This window comes from Lacerta agilis, chromosome 1 (genome assembly GCF_009819535.1).
Source record: "Lacerta agilis isolate rLacAgi1 chromosome 1, rLacAgi1.pri, whole genome shotgun sequence".
In the NCBI taxonomy this organism is placed as follows: Eukaryota; Metazoa; Chordata; class Lepidosauria; order Squamata; family Lacertidae; genus Lacerta; species Lacerta agilis.
In genome coordinates, this window is record NC_046312.1 from 58,333,124 (window position 1) to 58,353,539 (window position 20,416).

Consider the following 20,416-nt stretch of genomic DNA (forward strand, 5'->3'; position numbering starts at 1 on the left):
AAGTGTTCTCCCAAGAACAAAAGGAATGCATGGGCATATGATACTAAATCATTGCAGGAAATACAGAGCTGGATAGACCCAGGGGGTCTATGTATAAAGCAGTTTCCTGTGTTGACCCAGCGCAGTTGTTATATAATGGGGGGGGGGGGGCTTCACGCTTTTTAACTACAGCACAGCACAATTAGGTAGTAAATAAAGTGAACCAGTCCATGATTTTATTTACTGATTTGTACTACTGTCATTGCTACTAATATAATGTGTAATGATACCATTGGAAAGGAGCATATTTATGCTATACGTCCAGCAGTAAATTTACAGTAACTAAAGAAAATCCATACCTGTTCCTGTGAATATAGGTTTTTCGCCCTGAGCTCCATCCTCAAGTTCTTCCTTATATCCATTGAACTTAGAAGCATATATCAACAGAAAAGAAGCAAAGCCAATAAAATGAGTTCAGGTGGTTTCATGTTTGCATTCGTACAGAATTCATTTTGGACATACTCCTAAATGTATATGTTGCCAAAGCAAAATATTAAGACAATTTAGCCTGCTTTAGTTTTAAGTGAGCCATGCATTTATCTTCAGTTAAAATCTGAATTGACTGCAGGTTATCTTTTTGCAAAATTTGTCTGTTACATAATGTTTCAGAGGCCTAAGCAATGGCTTAATCTAGAAGCTTCGGTGTTGCAAAATATCTAGTCTGTTTTAAAATGGCTGCTAATGGTCTTTCTAGAATAACAGTGAAGAAATAAATGCTTTGTACCATTTCCAAATAAATGGTTGAAGGGAAAACATACTTTAAAAAAAAAGAATCTTAGATAAAGGATTTTCTATCGGTATGAGCTCTCTTTGATTGAATTGGGATTGGCTGTGACTGGTCCAGAGAGTTGATTTGCCAGAGAACAGGAAATTGGCAGAAATATCTCCAGGATCCTCTCTAAGTATAAACAGAAGAAAATCAGTTAATGTGGGACAGGAACAGTGTGGCTTTGAGATTTTAGGGAAAACTTTTGCTTGGTACTTGGCATGGCAATGCCCTACTAGACCAAGTGGATCAATTTTCACTGGGGTCAAGCAGTCCGTTAAGTAACCTGGTCCCAAGTTGTTTAGGGCTTTATGAAAGATAAATGCAAACCCTTGAGCTGTACCCTGTAACATACTGACAGTCAACAGAGGTGATATATTGTGTCTATGGGATGTCCCAGTCCACACCTTAGCTGCTGCATTGAATTTCAGAATCAGGAGCCCAAAAGAAGACCCACATAGAATGCATTGCAGTAATCCAGTCTTGAGGTTATCAATGTCATAGTTGCTAAATAAGGTTGGTCCAGAAACAGCCACAGCTATCTTACCAAACAAAACTGATAAATGGTAGTCCAAACCACCAGAAGCATCACCTTCTACAGAGGACTGAGGGCTCCCAATGCGATGTCAGGGGGACCCACAGTGCCTCAACCCCCAGGAGCCCTTGCTATCCACTGAGTGACTTTGGAGGTCTTTAAGCAGAGGCTTGACAGCCATCTGTCAGGAATGCTTTGATGGTGTGTCCTGCTTGGCAGGGGGTTGGACTGGATGGCCCTTGTGGTCTCTTCCAACTCTATGATTCTATGATTCTAAGGAACACCCCCCGGACTAGGTACCTGTTCCTTCAGATGCAGTGGGGGGGGGCAACCCTGTTCAGAACAGGTAACTGACCTAACTCATGGGCACAGGAGCCACTTGCCCACCAGGGGCCTCCATGCCAGGATTTAAACTCAGTTTATTGGCTGTCATTCAGCCTACCACTGTGGTCAGACACTCCAGATGTTGGAGGGAAAATAGAGCACTGCTGACACTTTGCTTCAAAGTAACCTAATGACCATTCGCAACGGCTTCATCTGGATGTTAAATAGCACTGGGGGCAAATTAATGGCTTGCGACACTGCCTAGCACAAATGCCAAAGAGCATACCCCAAAGAGCATACACTCTGGAACTGGCCATGCAGATAGGACCAGAGACATTGTAAAACAACGTACCTGGTACCCATCATGTGGTAAATATATATAGTATTTTGTGTGAATTGATTGCATGTTATGCTACAGGAGAAAATAGGTGAACCTAGGTACCGGTGATGTGTATGCTACGTGGTATGGAAGTTTGTTATACTTGTGAAATCTGAGGATCATCATCACTTTTAATTTGTATACCATCTTTCTATCTTACAATACTCAAGTCTGTTTACAAGCTGAAGAAACAAAAAAATGTACACCTTATAGCAATCTAATGCAATACAAAAATGTGATAATAAATCATAGCTTTAAAATAAGCAACATACATCTAATAAAGTAACATTCAACAATCATTAGACTAGTATAGAATAATACCAGCATATAAAAATTAAACCAAAACCCACTCTTAACGTTTACAATAAATAATTTCAAAACTACAATCAATAAAACAACGGCAAGCCACAATGCATAAAATAATACAATACACATTGAGAATGAAAAACTGGAGGGTGGGGCAAGGTAGGTGGAAGAAGGCCTTGCCTGATGAAGTCTTTCCCCCCACAGTCCTTCCTCCAGGGCCAGCTCCCTTATGAGGACTCCCAGGGCCAGGTGGTGGGGCAAGGCAGGTGGAAGGAGGAGGGTATATTCCATCTACTCCACCAGTGCTTTTTAAAAGGCATAAACTACCAGTAATGCTAAAATTCAGGCAGCCTTATCTCAGAGTTCCTCATAAACGTACTTTCAAATGCAATATGTTGAATCCCATTTTTAGGAGGATAATCTTAAAATCTTCACTTTTATAGAGCTTTAACTTCAGATTCATCTGAAAATGCCATTTATAGATGAAAATATCTGTTAGGCTGGCCTTGGCAAAAATTTCAGTATCTCATTATTTAGTGTGACATTAATGTTTATCATAACCGAAATTAGATCTCTAAAATGGACAGTGGTTCTGCAGGAAGGGTAGTAAATCTGTAATGAGGCTTGCAAATCATTTTCTTCTCCCAGTGCTCTCTGCACAAAGCCATTGGATCTGCTGACTTCGTTTCATTGCTGTGTACTATTAAATGTTTTTAAATCATTCTTGCAAAAAGTTGGAAAACACAAACTGCAACATTATTCAGGGAGTGATAAAATTACAACACCTTGTGGGCAATAACAATAAAGTGTGGGAAAAGACCTTGCAGTCAGTGACTCCTGAACTAATTAGTTAACAAGGCATGTAATTTGATTAGCTCACATGATTTAAGAGCAGATTATGTGCTTTTAGTGGTACTATGCCTTCTCAAGCATTTCAGCTGGCAGAGGAGTAAACATAAGAGATCAACAAGTTGATTCACTTCTAGATCATCTTAATTTTACTGTTTCCTATCTATGAAAAATCGTGTAGTGTTACCAGAGAAATGAGAATCTCATAGTGTTCATTGCTTTTAAAAACAATTATGATTAGTAAAATGTTTATGTAATACCAGCAAATAATGCAATGCTTTGTAAATAATACAAATTATCTGCACTAATGGGTTATAGAATTGAGTATGCTTTCTGATGCTATAGATGTGCTGTGAACAGTTGAAACTGTACCACTTTGAAAAAAATAGCTCCCTAAAGATAGGCTTTCTAAAATGTACTGTGATACAGTAATGTGTGCATATGCAGGCCATTGTCGTTATGCCTTCGTCCTAGTGCCCCACTTCAGCATTTGTTTACTCATCCGTACTAAAACTTAATGCACATAATTACTAGGTGACTCATTTGCCACGAAGTTATTTTATTTTTGTTAGTTCTTGCGCAGACATCTAAATACATTCAAACGGGAACTAGTTCACATCATTTTAAACCAGAGTTACCCTTAACTGTTTTTTAAAAGCAAATTAGCAGTGTCCTGATGCACAGGGCTAAAATTATGATTGCTTTGCTGTTGCACCATTTCTGCTGTTACCATGCTACTGGGAGCTAAGCCATCATTTGGCTCAGCATAGCAAAATCTGGGTTTGTGGTCTGTTTCCAGACAAACCAGCCATGAGTGGTGGGCAAAGATCAAATCATGATCATGCTACACCTCTGCTGAAAAGGTGAAAAGGCTGCCAATTTGCTATCAGGCCATCTTTTATATTATTTCTGTTGATTTATAAAGCCCTGAATGACTTGGGGCATCATTGCACAAGCAGTGGCGTAGGAGGGGCGGGGCGTAGGGGACGGGCCGCCCCGGGTTCCAGAGGACGGGGGGTGACACTCCCTGGCCCCTCCTGCCACCCCGTCCATGCTTCCTTACGGATGGATGGGGCAGCCCCACAATCCGCCGCTCACTCACTGGCTCACCGCGGGAGCAGCAGCAACGGCCCGGACGCACTAGGCATGCCCAGAAATTCTGGGCATGCGTAGTGCAGCCGATGTGCGTCGTGATGTCACGTCGCAAGCATCGTGACGCCCCGCTCCCAGGGGGGTGCCTCTGCTCCACCGCCCAGGGCGGCGGAGAGGCTTCCTCCGCCACTGTGCACAAGGGAATGCCTATGCCCCAATATAGGCCAGTGCACCTGCAGAAGTACACCTGGCAGCAACCAGGGGATGACCTTCTCTGCCCTGGCACCTGGTTTATGGTACCATCTTTCCTAAAAATAAGGTGGGCACCAACCGAAAACACGTTGATTCACCCCTTTGGGGGTACTGATACCTGGCCTTGAGAACAGTTCTGTTTACTGAATTTATGAATTTGTTGTAATGTGTGGTTATTGATTTTACATTTTGTTTATTGGTTGACTTTTAAGGTTGTAGGTCAGCTTGGAATTCATACGGAAGTTGATATATACATGTTTTTAAATAAAACAATGGTATGGGATTGCAGCCCAAATTACTGGGAGTGGGAAGTGCTGTTGAAGGTGAAAATGAGAAGCAATAACACCCCATTTCATAAGACATTCTTCTGGTTTCTTAGTTCCAAGTTTGTTTCCTTCTAATTTGGAAATCATACAGAATAAACAGCATAATTCCCAATGACTGGTTAGTTTGGTTAAAAGATGGCCTGTTGTAAACTGGTTTATACAAGTCTGCATATCAGTGTGACAGTAATGCTTAAGTCTAGTAAGAAAAAGTGCCAGACAATTTTGCATATCCAGGCTAAAAAAGCATATTGCAATATGCTTCACTCTCCTCTCTTTTTCAACTCTGTCTTTGTTGCAGAGCCATGAGATCTTACCTTTGAAACATTAGCTGTTCACCCTGGTAATTGCTCTATCCTCTAATTTAATGAAAACCCATTAAACCGAAACAATAATTAAAATGAGACATCATCTCTGTAGGAGGCTTGCATATTAAAATCACAGAGCATTTCAGTACTGGCAAATCTTATACTTGAAAATCAGTGTTTGAAGCAACATATATAAAAAGTGATTTATTACAAATAGCTATGAATGATAAAGCAGTGCTGTTCAACAACAGGATGCCCTGCGTTTGTTATTGAACAAATCTTTGTAGAGATAGCAGTGCCAAACCCATAAAGCATTTGAAAAATCTTTAGAGGAAAACCGCCCTTAACCTAGAGTTGCTTCAACAATACCTTTTTTTGTATCCAAGTAAATATCATTTGAACTACATACACACATTTAGACACTAGTTCCTTTGAAATACAAGGAGTGATAAGGCCCCTGTGTATTTCTAAAAGGTTAGCACCTGAAAATATACGTGTACAGTTCAGATGAGACCAGCAGAACAAGTATTTTGTATCCTAGGATCTTACCAGCACACATATCAGAAGCATTCTTGTCTCAACGCTACTCACTTGTATGCTAAGTGAGTTCCGCAGTCTTATGACAGGAGCTTTGGAGCATAGTTGAGGTTCATTATAACCATGGGAGTTTTTATTGTACACTTCAGAGCAGATGGGACTAAGTTTGTTTAATCACAATATGTTTGAGGTTCCAGGTTCTCTTCTGTTAATTTGCTTTAATCTTAACATTACCTTGGATTTTTGGCAGCACTCATAAAGTTCTGTACTTGTTCTGTACATATTTATAAGCCCTTTTCAGCTGTTCCTCATTAAACACGTATTCTGATGACATCCAGAATGGACTACTGTATTGTTCATTACAGAGGGCTGCCTTTGAAAACAGTCTGGAAAATTCAGCTGGTGCAAAGTTCAGCCAGCAGAATTATCATGCGGGGTAGATGGTTATACAGTGGTGCCCTGCTAGACGAATGCCTCGCTAGACGAAAAACTCGCTAGACGAACGGCATTCGTCTAGCGGAAGCTGCCCTGCAAGATGAAAAAGTCAATGGGGCTGCTTTGCAAGACGAAAAATTTTCGTCTTTTTTTTCCGTTTAGCGGAGCGCGGCTGTCATTGCCGCTTCGCTAGACAAAAAAACCGCTAGACGAAAAAATTCGCAGAACGAATTATTTTCGTCTAGCGGGGCACCACTGTACTGTGATTCATTTATTTTGGGTATCAGTTTACAGTAGTTTATTTGGGGGGCCAATACACTATATATGAATTGGGGTCTCTGCCCCATTTGCAGAAGGTGACACAAATTTGCATAAATTTTGATACTTCGTGCCATATATAAACTTACATTTTCTGTAGTGGGTAGAGGACCCAGATATAAAACAGGGGCCACAGACACAGAAGCAATAAGTTCCGTGTTCAGACCCAGAGACCTCCCCCCTAAATAAAGACACATTTGACTCAAATTTAGTTTTGGTTTTTGGCAGAATTTAGGCCACAACGTTATTGATTACAGAAAGTGAGTGGCTGCATAGGCTCTGGTTCGACTAGCTCCCTGCACCCTTGCAGGTAGCGCTGACCGAGAGCTCTATCATAGGTCAGCCAAGGGTGAACACCTGAGGTAGGTGGAAAGCTGGGAACAGACTATGTCCACTCCCCAGATGCTCCCCTGGACTCAGGCACGGGCACAACCCCCTCTTGGGGGTTGACCAAACCAAGTTGAGTCCCTGGATTCCTTAAACGGAATACCCTTCACATAGGGATGGTGAGAGCGTTCTCCCAACCCTATCACCTGAACCAGTGCCTATCCACAACCTTACAAGTTGTGATGATTTGCTATGTGGCAGGCGAAACCCAAATGGCAACAGCCAATCAGCCAAGTGGGGAAAATTCCTGTCGTGCCCCTGTCCCAACGACAGACGACACACGGCGGCATAGCAAGGTCAAGTGCAAAATGCCCTAAATATAGGGAGAGGTGGGCGGGTGTTCTGATGCACAAGCCAAAAGAGGAAGCTCTGGGTCACGTGCATAGGTCTATATAGGTCCCTCGGCTCGTTTAGACTGCACCCCATTGACCAGATTGCACCCAGCAATGAGGTACTTACCAATCAGGTGTTGTGGCTGACAAATATACCCACCCACAACCAGGTCTCACCTCTCTTTTAGGGAGGACACGCTATGTCTGACAGAAAGAATGACAACAGGTGAAGCTTTCCCCATATTTGTATTTCCATACTAGAAATAAACTTTAACAGCTTTGTGGCAGGCAGAAATTCAAGAGCCTCGTCCCCAGTGCCTCCCCTAAAACAAGCAAAGAATCAAGTATCATGAGTTGAACACCGATTAGGTTACTATAGGTCTTTCATCAACTGATTTTAGGTTGGCAATACATTCAGTGCCAGACTATTTTTTATAATAAAGTTTGGTAACCTGATTAACCCAGGAGTTGCCAATCTTCTTGGGTCTGCAGACACTTTTGAAAATTAGAGAACCACACACACACACACACACACACACACTGCAGTCAAACACACAACACAACTTATTATACTCACTGCGACAGGATGTTTTTTCAAGCCTAATTTCAGCGGGGGCAGGGAACACTGTGTGTGCCAGGCAAGGCCTTTGTGAGTGCAGACACCATGTTGACCCCAGGGGTAGGCCATCTCCATGGGTTCCTTTTCTTGGATGATGGGGAAGAATGGCAGGAAGGGAACTAGGCTTTGCTAAGCAAATGGGTGGATATGCATTGCAAAGTTATTGTATAATTTCCCAGCTATGCCTCAGTGCATATTGCAGAAGTTCCTTTTCAAGAAAGAAATGGAGAGATCATAGTTTAATTAGCCAAACTGAGAGTGTTCTGGTACTGAAATCGGTTGTTCCTGCTCATAATCATTTTTCAATATTAGCCCTATTCTGGCAACGTATACCGGGTGAGTGAACATATTTGTGGACGGCAGGGGCAGGGAGGAAGTGGGTTGAGGTGATTGGCCCCAACCTCAGATCCAATATATGAATAATATTTAATAGGTTTCTGTAAAGTTTTTAATTTGCATTTACAGTATGTTCTGTGTATCTGATCAGGAATAGTGGAGGAAAATGCAATGTTCCAAATCACTCAGACAGTATAGGATTGGTTCAGTTTATGGAATGCACTTTTTAAGTTGTGGGGTTGGGTGGGGAAGGGGATGACATTTGCTTTCCCTCCTCCTACCTCACTTCCTCATGTGCGTTCATGTCTGATTAGATCTAATTGTGAGTCTAGCAGTATTCAAGGTTTACTTAAGACAGTTGTCCTATTATCTGACATGTTGAACATTCCATGCAGCTGTATGTCTGTGATTTGTTAATAAGCACAGTCTTTCTTGCTACCTTGGGCAGGTGGCGGCGGGCAGGAGCAAAATACAACTGCTGTCACCTCATGAATTAGCTGTCAGTTTAAAGGGTTGTGTTGGAAAAGAGCCAAACAGTAGCAAAATATCTCCTTTGAAAAAAACAACAGATTCCCCCCCCCCAACTTTGTGGAGGTGACTTAGTGTTCCATGGCAGCTGTAATTTATCTATTGTGCTGATGTAGACAGAAAATGGTGGCAAGATTATTAAAGAAACAGTTGCTTCATGAAAGTTTTTGCTGATGTAAATATAAACCCCTCTTAAGCTGGACCTTTCTTGAATAGCCTCTCTTTGATGTGGAGAATGTGATCACACTGCTTGCTCACTAAGCTACTTAGTACCCACCTGATTCTGATTTCAGAAACACAATGATTTGATTAAAATAACCCCTGCATTTCAGATTAAAATGTGTGGGGGTGGGGGAATCAGCTGCCTTAGCTGGGCTTGTGAAAGTCATGCCCTTATTTCTTTGTGTATTTTGCTGAGCTTGCATTATCATTCAATTGAAAAGTAATATTTTGTTGAAGATGACTGGATAAAGTATTGCTCTATATTATCCGTGAAAGCAGCATTCTATTACGAAGGAGACAGTCATTTTCAACTGATAATAGAAGCAGTGATTTCCCTGCATGCTCCTGTCTTTATTTTTATTTTATTTTTTACAGTTGAGGCTTACAGTGCTCCAAGTCCCAGAGCCTTATTCAAATGCCACTTGAATTGATGTATTCCTACCAAAGCCAATGCAAATGAACTTGTGCAAGTTGCCATGGAATTGCACCCCAACATACTGAATTAACATTATATTTGCTCTTTTCCGTTGCCCGGGTGTAACATAAGAATGAAAGCATATATTTATGACAGCTGGATTTTATGATGCTTAACACCTTTCCCCAAAATATATTTTTCTTCACATTACAATGTGAACAAAAGCCTCAAATCAAAAAGATCAGATTTTGCAAAATGTTAAGAAATTAAAGGAATAAAAGGGGGGGGGGGAAGTATATCCTAGCAAGAATACAATTACCCATATGAAATCTTTGCAGAAGTTTGACTAAAGTACAGGTTTGCATGGAGGAAACCAAGCAGAAGGGATTAAGCAGGAGGGATTTTAATTTTGAACCATGGCAGAGGTCTAAGATGCATGAGAGAGGATGGAAAGTGGCAGTGCAAAACAAGGTGTGGGTATAGCAAGAAGGAAATTGGGAAAGGTTATTGTGTTCAGCAGCATAGTTGGGGGCACACTGGGGGCCACTCACCCAGGAGGTGGCACTTACTGTGGAGCCTACAGCACACCTGAGCCATGCGTCTCAGTAGTGACGCAGTGGCTAGGGTGCCTGCATCCACTGCTTCGCTCAAAAGGCAGCATGGGGCCTGCATCTGCCCACTGCCTTCCCCTCTGCCGCCCTGCAGCTGAGGGGGAGGTGGCAGGTGGACTCCATGCAGGCTCTGCCCAGAGCGCCCTGCCTGGCTTGCCCTGCCCATGGGTGTCCAGCCCCTGGGCGTGCTCACTGCTCCGGGCACCCGAGCAGCTAGCTACGCCACTGCTTGTGTTCAAATATTCCATAGTAGTTTCCCACAGCCATATATTTTGCTCCTGGTACCATGTATTGTATTCAGCATGAAGTTCCATATACAGTGTAGTAATTTAGAAGAGATATTTTATTAACAAGCAAATACTCATGTATGTACAGCACACAGCAACTAAACTTAACCTTCACTCACAACTTAACAGTACTAGTGGATTTTTCCTCTTATATATAGAGTAACATGTATCACCATGGTGTTTGTACAAAGGATGCTGCTAACAGGAGAGAGGAGGAGGCAAGGAAATGGGGATGAGGCAAGGAAATGGGCAAGGGAGAGTTGAAAAAAGTGAGGAGGAGGGTGGAGTGAGAAGGACTGAAGGTGAAAATGGGAGTGCAAAGGGGATTGCAAAAAAGAAGGGAGTAGAAGGCATAGGAATGGGGTTGAAGAGGAAAGCAGGGGCACAGCAGCATCTGAAGAATAGGAAGGGATGGTTCATAACTGAGCAGAAGGTAAAAAGGATGCTTAGTTGTTGCAATGTGTGGGAGGATGAAAATGCAGGAAGTTACCATGGGGGGGGTAGTGTGTGGTGGTGGTGAGCTTCACAAAAGGAGGCGGTAGGCATGCACATGGATATGAAGGTGAAAATGGGCGTGAAGCAGGTCTGCAGCACAGAAGAGAGAAGTGGCTTCAGAATTGGGGTTGCGATGATTTCAAAGCCAGCTTAGTAGTTGCATGGAGCGGTAAGGTGAAGCTCTAGGGAGTTAATATGGCAGGGGGGTGGTCAGTGGAGGCATCATGTCTCAGTGTGGTGTAGTGGTTAAGAGTGGTAGACTCATAATCTGGTGAACCAGGTTCGTGTCTCCGCTCCTCCACATGCAGCTGCTGGGTGACCTTGGGCTAGTCACACTTCTCTGAAGTCTCTCAGCCCCACTCACCTCACAGAGTGTTTGTTGTGGGGGAGGAAGGGAAAGGAGAATGTTAGCTGCTTTGAGACTCCTTAGGGTAGTGATAAAGTGGGAAATCAAATCCAAACTCCTCCTCCTCCTCCTCCTCCTCCTCTTCATATAAGTATACAGTTTTCTCTTAACCAGAATTCCATGCATATTATCTTGTACATAATTATTCCAGCCTAATCCAGCATCTGAGGTGGAGCTTATTTGATCAGTAAACAAAGCTTGAAATTCCCACCTATCAACTGTTCATAAAGGAGACTGAGTGATGAAGTTCAGTCTCTCTGCATTGCTTTCCATTCAAACCAAGTAGTGGGATTTTAAGCATTTTACTGAGCTACATATGTAGTCCTACTCTTGTAAATATGGAACACTCAAAAGACTGCTTCCGATGTCAATAACAGGCATAGGGATTGTTTCTCCCATAGAGTTGGTTCTCACACTATTATGGTAATGTTATAATATCTGACATTATATGACAGGGCCTGTCTGACATACTCAGACCTTCATTGCTTGCCCTGGAGTACAGGAAACACCACTTAGAGAGGGTGATATGTAAATACAGATTTATTGTGATCATTCTTTTGTATGCATGAGCCTGTTTCATCAGTTAGAAGTGAGTAGTGAAGATGATGGAAGTATGACATGTGTGTCATACTATTTGGGCAATTGCTTTAAGGCAGAAAATTTGATAATACTGTGCACTTTCCACAAGAGCTGAAAGAAGCTTGGAGTAGATGCAAGTCTTTCCTTGCTCCACCTACAGAATCCCCCCTTTTGGGGGCTTGGGTTGGCTGAGCCAGAATGTGGGAACTGTGCTGTCATATCCTTGGTTGAACTGGGATGTGGGAGTTACACCACCGTATCTCCAACTGAGCCTGGATATTGGAGTGAATCCTGGCAGAACAGCTCAAGGTCCACCTCTTCCTCACTCATCCCAGTGGATCTTGGGTCTGGATTGTCTTGTTAGTGACTTTTTAGTGCCCTTAAAACTCTGTGTGCATGAAACTGAAAGGATCTGTACCCATCCATGCTCTTTCCCCTCTCCATTTCTTTTTTTTTTTAATTGCAAAAATGTATACTTCAGCTCTATCAAAGTTAAGTATGAGGCTATGGATTGTGGAATTCAACACTTTAAGGCTTACACCTCCTTTGGTCATAGTCACTTTGTCCATAATCACATCATATATATTTCTGTTGCTCCCCCACTCCCTGAAAAATTCCTACAGATGCCCATTACATACATAACTAACATCAGAGAGCAGGTCTACAACTACTGCACAGCTGGCGACAAGGCTTGGGTAGACCTTGTTTCTGAGAAACCTGTATTTCTCTGTTGTTACTCGATGGATAGAACTGCTGTCCATCTACAAGTAGATCTGACAGCTGAACCATTGGACCCTATCTTTTCCCCACAGCTGAAACTAATTTCTTTCCTTGGCTCCCTTCACCCACTTCAAACTTCAATTAATTAACGGCACTGCAGCTAGAATCAATTTTGAAGCTCCACCCCTTCCATTTCTCTAAAAACCAATGCATCAGGAGACTGGGTAACAACACTGCACCAGATAACTGCTCTAACACACACACACTGCTGCCATCAGAATGGGTATAATAATACTAGAGTACTTTTGCAGGGCTTACGTAGTCCATGCTATCTCAGCCACAGTCCTGCACTACGTGTATAGTAATGATGAACTTTAACTACATTTATAGGGAAGCTTTTTTTTTTAATGGACTGATTCACATTTTTAATATGAAATAAGCCCCAAGTTAGAAAGATAATGGGTTTTCTGTTATCTTTCTGCCCAATCACGAAAGTACTGGATTTCTGAATTGTTTTCTACCGATCTGTCAGCAGTGAACTCACACAGACAAAAAGGTTTTAAAGTTAAAAATGAATTGAGAGGCTCCTTTTCCAGATAATGTTTGTCTTAACCCAATGAGATTGACTCCAACTTCCATAAGCACTGACCATTGACCATGCTTGCTGAGACTGATGGAATCTGGAAACCAACAACATCTGGAAGGTCATAGGTATGCCATACCTGCTCTAAGCCTTTTTGCCTAATCAGCAAGCTCTGCTTTCCTAAATATCAATTACTGATATGATTCCATTTATTGATCAGGAAAAGGACCCCTGACAATTAGGTCCAGTTGCGGATGACTCTGGGGTTGCGGTTCTCATCTCGCTTTACTGGCCAAGGGAGCCGGCGTTTTCCCGCAGACAGTTTCCAGGTCATGTGGCCAGCATGACTAAGCCACTTCTGGCGAACCAGAGCAGCACACGGAAACGCTGTTTACCTTCCCGCCGGAGCGGTACCTATTTATCTACTTGCACTTTGATGTGCTTTCGAACTGCTAGGTGGGCAGGAGCTGGGACTGAACAACGGGAGCTCACCCCGTTGCGGGGATTCAAACCGCCGACCTTCTGATCGGCAAGCCCTAGGCTCAGTGGTTTAACCCCCAGCACCATCTGCGTCCCTAATTTAATTTATTGATTAAAAACACTAAAAGGCAGGAGCAGGCTAGTTTCTCACAAGAGGAATGAGCTTTTGAGTTTCTGCAAAATTTTGCATTGCATTTAAGATTTTACAAGGGCTAGAAATATCTTTAAAAACCTGAAAGCTGGGAATTGGGTTTTATGCTTATTTAGGGTGGAGCAGTTTGCCCCCCCTTGCCCTTCTACAGATACCCATGGTTTTTGGCCCAGTATGTGCGTGTAACAACACACACACACACACACACACACACACACACGACAGCAGCCTTTGACTTGCTTGAATAATCTCGGGTTAATTGTTCTGCAACATCCTGAATTTTGCAATGGCATCATATAGCCTGGTCATGATAGGGAGACTAGATGGCCCTGTCTTGTTAGTGGATAAGGACAGACCAAACAACCTTGTGAAATGTGTGCACACTGTATTTTTTTTAAGTGTGTGTGTGTGTGTGTGTGTGTGTGTGTGTGTATTTTTAAATGCTTACCAGATTCAGAGGATAACAGCCACCATGAGCTATAGACTATGTTAATGACCAGAGCAACAGTGGCTCCTGAAGCATATGAGGCCTGATATTTAGATTTAATCATATGTTTGAAAATACTTAAGTGAGGACATAATCCAGCCAAAGTCGAAAAGGTCTTAAGTTTCATTTACTGCAATTGGAAAGCATTAGGCATATGATTAACTCCCTATTGAAATAATGAGACTTTAGAATTAACTTTGATTGGATTGCACCGTAAATGAAAGGGCACCTTTAATCTAGAGGGAGTATCGCTGAAGTTCAGCAGTTCTGTGTTGCATAGCTCATTTTTGTGTTTCCGTTAAAGGAAAAAGAGGAGTTCTCATTTTCTTTCTGTGTGCTGGCAGGCATGGTTTGTTAATACAAGCCCTGGATTAGTAAACATAACAAGTGCTAAGCTTGTTATTCTTTGGCACATGCACTGAAATACCACAATGTTTCCTGGAAATAGCTGTTTCAAATATGTGTTCTCTTGCAAAGTACATAACATGGCAGTGGTTCAGAATGGCGGTGAAATAGTACTACATATGCTCTAGTGAGTTGGAACTCTAATCTATTATGTTGTAATATTATATTACTGTGCTTTATCTATATAATTTTAAAATATATAGGATAAAGTGCCACTACTGTACATTGTCGAAAACATTGCTTTAGGGCACAATCTTCAGGAGAGTTTTTAAAGTCCTATTTAAAACGAATGGGTGCTGCACACCAGCACGGTAATACATTTCAGTGCATTTCAATGAAACCTGCGTGTCCCTGATAGTTAGGGATGCCTGGAAGTAGCTGTGGCTGAACTACTTGTTAAGTAGCATCTGAAATGACAGCATGTATGAGGAAAGGCCATTGGCAGAATAGCCTAGATTAGCCAGAGTTGTAACTTGTTCTAGGTTGCTTCCTTGTCCTTAAATCATCCATTGGTGATCTGAGGATTTTGGAGTGTTTGTCACTTCCATCTTCCTTGCAGGCCCCTTCCTCCATCAATAAATGACACCACACCATCAAATGTGATCAAATCAGGCCACAGCTTTATTGACTATAGTTGAAGAGGTTTGGCATAGGCAATGGGTAACCATTTATTTCTGGCCCACCTGCCAAAAATGACATGAACAATCAACCTGGCAGTGGAGATTCCTACTTACATCATGCAGGGATCACCACCTAGAGGAGCACTGAAGCCCAAGCCCCTATCTGGACATATGAACAGAAGTGACCCCTTCACGGATCCCTATAATGGAATACCCTGTTTCTGGGGGGGGGGAAGCCAAAGGTACAACACCCCCCTCCATCCAAGACTCAGTTTACGCAATGCCTAAACCACCCAAGTTGTGGCAATTGCTATGAGGTAGGCAAAACCCCCCCTTCATGGATCACTGCCTTGTCGTGGCGAAGGGGCTTGAATTACTCAGGGAAGCTATGAGCTATGCCGTGCAGGGCCACCCAAGATGGACAGGTCATAGTGGAGAGTTTGGACCAAACGTGATCCACCTGGAGGAGGAACTGGCAACCCACTCCAGTATCCCTGCCAAGAAAACTCCATGGACAAAGACAACAGGCATATAAAAGATATGACGCTGGAAGATGAGCCCCTCAGGTCGGAAGGCGTCCAACATGCTACTGGGGAAGAGCGGAGGACAAGTACAAGTAGATCCAAAGCTGATGAAGCGGCTGGGCCAAAGCCGAAAGGACACTCAGTTGCGGATATGCCTGGAAGCGAAAGGAAAGTCCAATGCTGTAAAGAAAAGTATTGCATAGGAACCTGGAATGTAAGAACCATGAACCTTGGTAAGCTGGATGTGGTCAAAAATGAGATGGCAAGAATAAACATTGACATCCTAGGCATCAGTGAACTAAAATGGACGGGAATGGGCGAATTCAGTTCAGATGACTATCATATCTACTACTGCGGGCAGGAATCCCGTAAAAGAAATGGAGTGGCCCTCATAGTCAACAAAAGAGTGGCGAAAGCTGTACTGGGATGCAATTTCAAAAATGATAGATTGATCTCAATACGAATCCAAGGCAGTCCTTTTAACATCACAGTAATCCAAGTTTATGCACCAACTTCCAGTGCTGAAGAAACTGAAATTGACCAATTCTATGAAGACTTACAACACCTTATAGAAATGACACCAAAGAAGGATGTTCTTCTCATTATAGGGGATTGGAATGCTAAAGTAGGGAGTCAAGAGATAAAAGGAACAACTGGCAAGTTTGGCCTTGGAGTTCAAAATGAAGCAGGGCAAAGGCTAATAGAGTTCTGTCAGGAGAACAAGCTGGTCATCACAAACACTCTTTTCCAACAACACAAGAGACGACTCTACACATGGACATCACCAGATGGGCGACATCGAAATCAGATTGATTATATTCTCTGCAGCCAAAGATGGAGAAGCTCTATACACTCAGCAAAAACAAGACCTGGAGCTGACTGTGGCTCTGATCATCAGCTTCTTATAGCAAAATTCCAGCTTAAACTGAAGAAAGTAGGAAAAACCACTGGGCCAGTAAGATACAATCTAAATCAAATTCCTTATGAATACACAGTTGAAGTGAAAAACAGGTTTAAGGACTTAGATTTGGTGGATAGAGTGCCTGAAGAACTGTGGATGGAGGCTCGTAACATTATACAGGAGGCAGCAACGAAAACCATCCCAATGAAAAAGAAATGCAAGAAAGCAAAGTGGCTGTCCAATGAGGCCTTAAAAATAGCGGGGGAGAGAAGGCAAGCAAAATGCGAGGGAGATAGTGAAAGATACAGGAAATTGAATGCAGATTTCCAAAGAATAGCAAGGAGAGACAAGAGGGCCTTTCTAAACGAAAAATGCAAAGAAATAGAGGAAAATAACAGAATGGGAAAAACCAGAGATCTGTTCAAGAAAATTGGAGATATGAAAGGAACATTTCGTACAAAGATTACCACAATTAAGGACAAAAGTGGAAAGGACCTAACAGAAGCAGAAGACATCAAGAAGAGGTGGCAAGAATACACAGAGGAACTATACCAGAAAGATATAGAGGTCTCATACACCCCAGGTAGTCTGGTTGCTGACCTTGAGCCAGACATCCTGGAGAGTGAAGTCAAATGGGCCTTAGAAAGCCTTGCTAACAACAAGGCCAGTGGAAGTGATGATATTCCAGCTGAACTATTTAAAATCCTAAAAGATGATGCTGTTAAGGTGCTACACTCAATATGCCAACAAGTTTGGAAAACTCAGCAGTGGCCAGAGGATTGGAGAAGATCAGTTTACATCCCAATCCCAAAGAAGGGCAGTGCCAAAGAATGCTCTAACTACCGCACAATTGCACTCATTTCACACGCTAGCAAGGTTATGCTTAAAATTCTACAAGGCAGGCTTAAGCAGTACGTGGACCGAGAACTCCCAGAAGTGCAAGCTGGATTTCGAAGGGGCAGAGGAACCAGAGACCAAATTGCAAACATGCGCTGGATTATGGAGAAAGCTAGAGAGTTCCAGAAAAACATCTACTTCTGCTTCATTGACTACGCAAAAGCATTTGACTGTGTCGACCACAGCAAACTATGGAAAGTTCTTAAAGAAATGGGAGTGCCGGATCACCTCATCTGTCTCCTGAGAAATCTCTATTTGGGACAAGAAGCTACAGTTAGAACTGGATATGGAATAACTGATTGGTTCAAAATTGGGAAAGGAGTACGACAAGGCTGTATATTGTCTCCCTGCTTATTTAACTTATATGCAGAATTCATCATGCGAAAGGCTGGGCTGGATGAATCCCAAACTGGAATTAAGATTGCCGGAAAAAATATCAACAACCTCAGATATGCTGATGATACAACCTTGATGGCAGAAAGTGAGGAGGAATTGAAGAACCTTTTAATGAGGGTGAAAGAGGAAAGCGCAAAATATGGTCTGAAGCTCAACATCAAAAAAACTAAGATCATGGCCACTGGTCCCATCACCTCCTGGCAAATAGAAGGGGAAGAAATGGAGGCAGTGAGAGATTTCACTTTCTTGGGTTCCATGATCACTGCAGATGGTGACAGCAGTCACGAAATTAGAAGACGCCTGCTTCTTGGGAGAAAAGCAATGACAAACCTAGACAGCATCTTAAAAAGCAAAGACATCACCTTGCCAACAAAGGTCCGTATAGTTAAAGCTATGGTTTTCCCAGTAGTAATGTATGGAAGTGAGAGCTGGACCATCAAGAAGGCTGATCGCCGAAGAATTGATGCTTTTGAATTATGGTGCTGGAGGAGACTCTTGAGAGTCCCATGGACTGCAAGAAGATCAAACCTATCCATTCTCAAGGAAATCGGCCCTGAGTGCTCACTAGAAGGACAGATCCTGAAGTTGAGGCTCCAGTACTTTGGCCACCTCATGAGAAGAGAAGACTCCCTGGAAAAGACCCTGATGTTGGGAAAGATGGAGGGCACAAGGAGAAGGGGACGACAAAGGATGAGATGGTTGGACAGTATTCTCGAAGCTACTAACATGAGTTTGGCCAAACTGCGGGAGGCAGTGAATGATAGGCGTGCCTGGCGTGCTCTGGTCCATGGGGTCACGAAGAGTCGGACACGACTGAACGACTGAACAACAGGCAAAACCCTCAGGCCCGAATACAGTGACCACTGTTGCCATAGCAAGGCCAATCAATATGTGAAATGCAATGCTGAAGGAGTGGGTGGGTGGGTTGATCCGATGAGAAGAGCTGGGTGCTGGGGGATGGCAGTTTAAATCCCCTGGGAGCAGACCTGAGAGAAGCCTGATGGCTCCGTCATGCCCACCCCCCAGAGTGTGCCCTGCCCTCCAAGCCAGCCTGCCATTGCCCAATTAAGCAGGCTGGTGCAGAGCCAGATCTCAAGCCAGGAGTGTGAGTTGAAGCTCGCTCTCCAGCACCCAGCTCTCCTGCATTCGGCAGAAGGGAATCACTAGCTGTCCTGCACGCCACCGCACCCCCAGAAAGGGGGTGAGCGGATTTCTTCAACAAGCAAGCCACTAAATTTTTTCAGGCACTTTCCAACAACTGAACAAACCACTGTCAACTCTTGACATTTAACTGATGTTGAAACATCAAGTCAGCCTTTCATTCATTTTGCTCCAATGTTGCACTTAAATTCTACACTATCATTTGCTACTACTTACTACTATATCCCTTGGATATAGTAACTTACAAGTGAGTGTACAAAGGATCATTGCCACAATGTAGTTGAGCAAAACTGTACTAGATTTTAAAGAAACCATTTTAAGTGAATAATTGGGTATTGAGGATTTATAGGGCCTTTGTGCACAATCAGTTTATTGAGAAACAGATATGCATTTATTAGTTTTCTTCCACAGGAGTATACTTTGTCTAACAAAGTTTTGCTTCAGTTGAGCTGACATCTCGTGAAACTCACAGGCTTTCCTGCATTGAATTTTTTAAAATGTGAGCCATCTCGGATGTATTGTATTCAGAAAGACAACTCTATATTTTGGTAGGGTATATATAGACCACAGGTTAGCCACCTCCATTTACACTTTGTTGAGGTTGTTGAGCAACTGGTTGACCACTTTTAAAGATTTTTTTTTTTGCACTAGTGGAAACAAGTTTCTGATGAAAGAATTATCTCATATTTGGAACAATGCTAGTATGTGGTATGGTATGGGCTAGCTGCCATGGTGTCATAAACAGGCTAGCTGCCATGGTTAATCTGCCTACCACCCCAACCAGGCTGCCTGCTATTTTGTTGTCATTTCCTCACCCTTCAGCTCTCATATGCATGACTTCCTCCCCACCTCTCTGTGAGTTATATATGGATATTGCATAATTGAAATTGAAACAAATGTACCTGTGTATGTGTTGTGCAAAAGCTAAAACATGGTTGATAGTGGGGAAAGATTTTCAATAAGAAGTTCTTGTGTTTTTAAGGATATGCTATATTTGAATAGTAATTGACATTTTTTGATGTAAGCATTGACATCTCCCAAGGCTAGGGTTTAAAAAGAATTAGGTAATTTTATGTCATTCATAACATTCATGCTATGCTTCAAAATGCGGGTAATCAAATCTGATGGCTAAGGGACATACATCAATCATTTACAAGGAAAGGAATAGGGGGATGAGAATTCTCCCCGTTCTTCCATTACTTAGTATAATTTTGTGATGGAAATGAAATCACTGATATACCGGTATATGTGAATTTTGGCTGCTATGGCAAACTGCTATGGATTGTTGTGTCATGTCATGTGGCTTTAAAAACAAGTAATGGAATTAATGGACACTAGTCCTCAAAATATGTGACAGAGCTGTTGCTTTGAAAGGCAGCAAAATAGAAATGTAGGTTGGAGGGTGGGTGAT

General features: G+C 42.6%; 1 protein-coding gene across 5 annotated transcripts in view; it reads left to right on the plus strand.

Annotated features, from left to right (window-relative positions):
* Positions 1–20,416, plus strand: part of NELL1 (neural EGFL like 1) — a 361,894-nt gene that overhangs the window by 45,600 nt on the left and 295,878 nt on the right. The window lies entirely within an intron of this gene.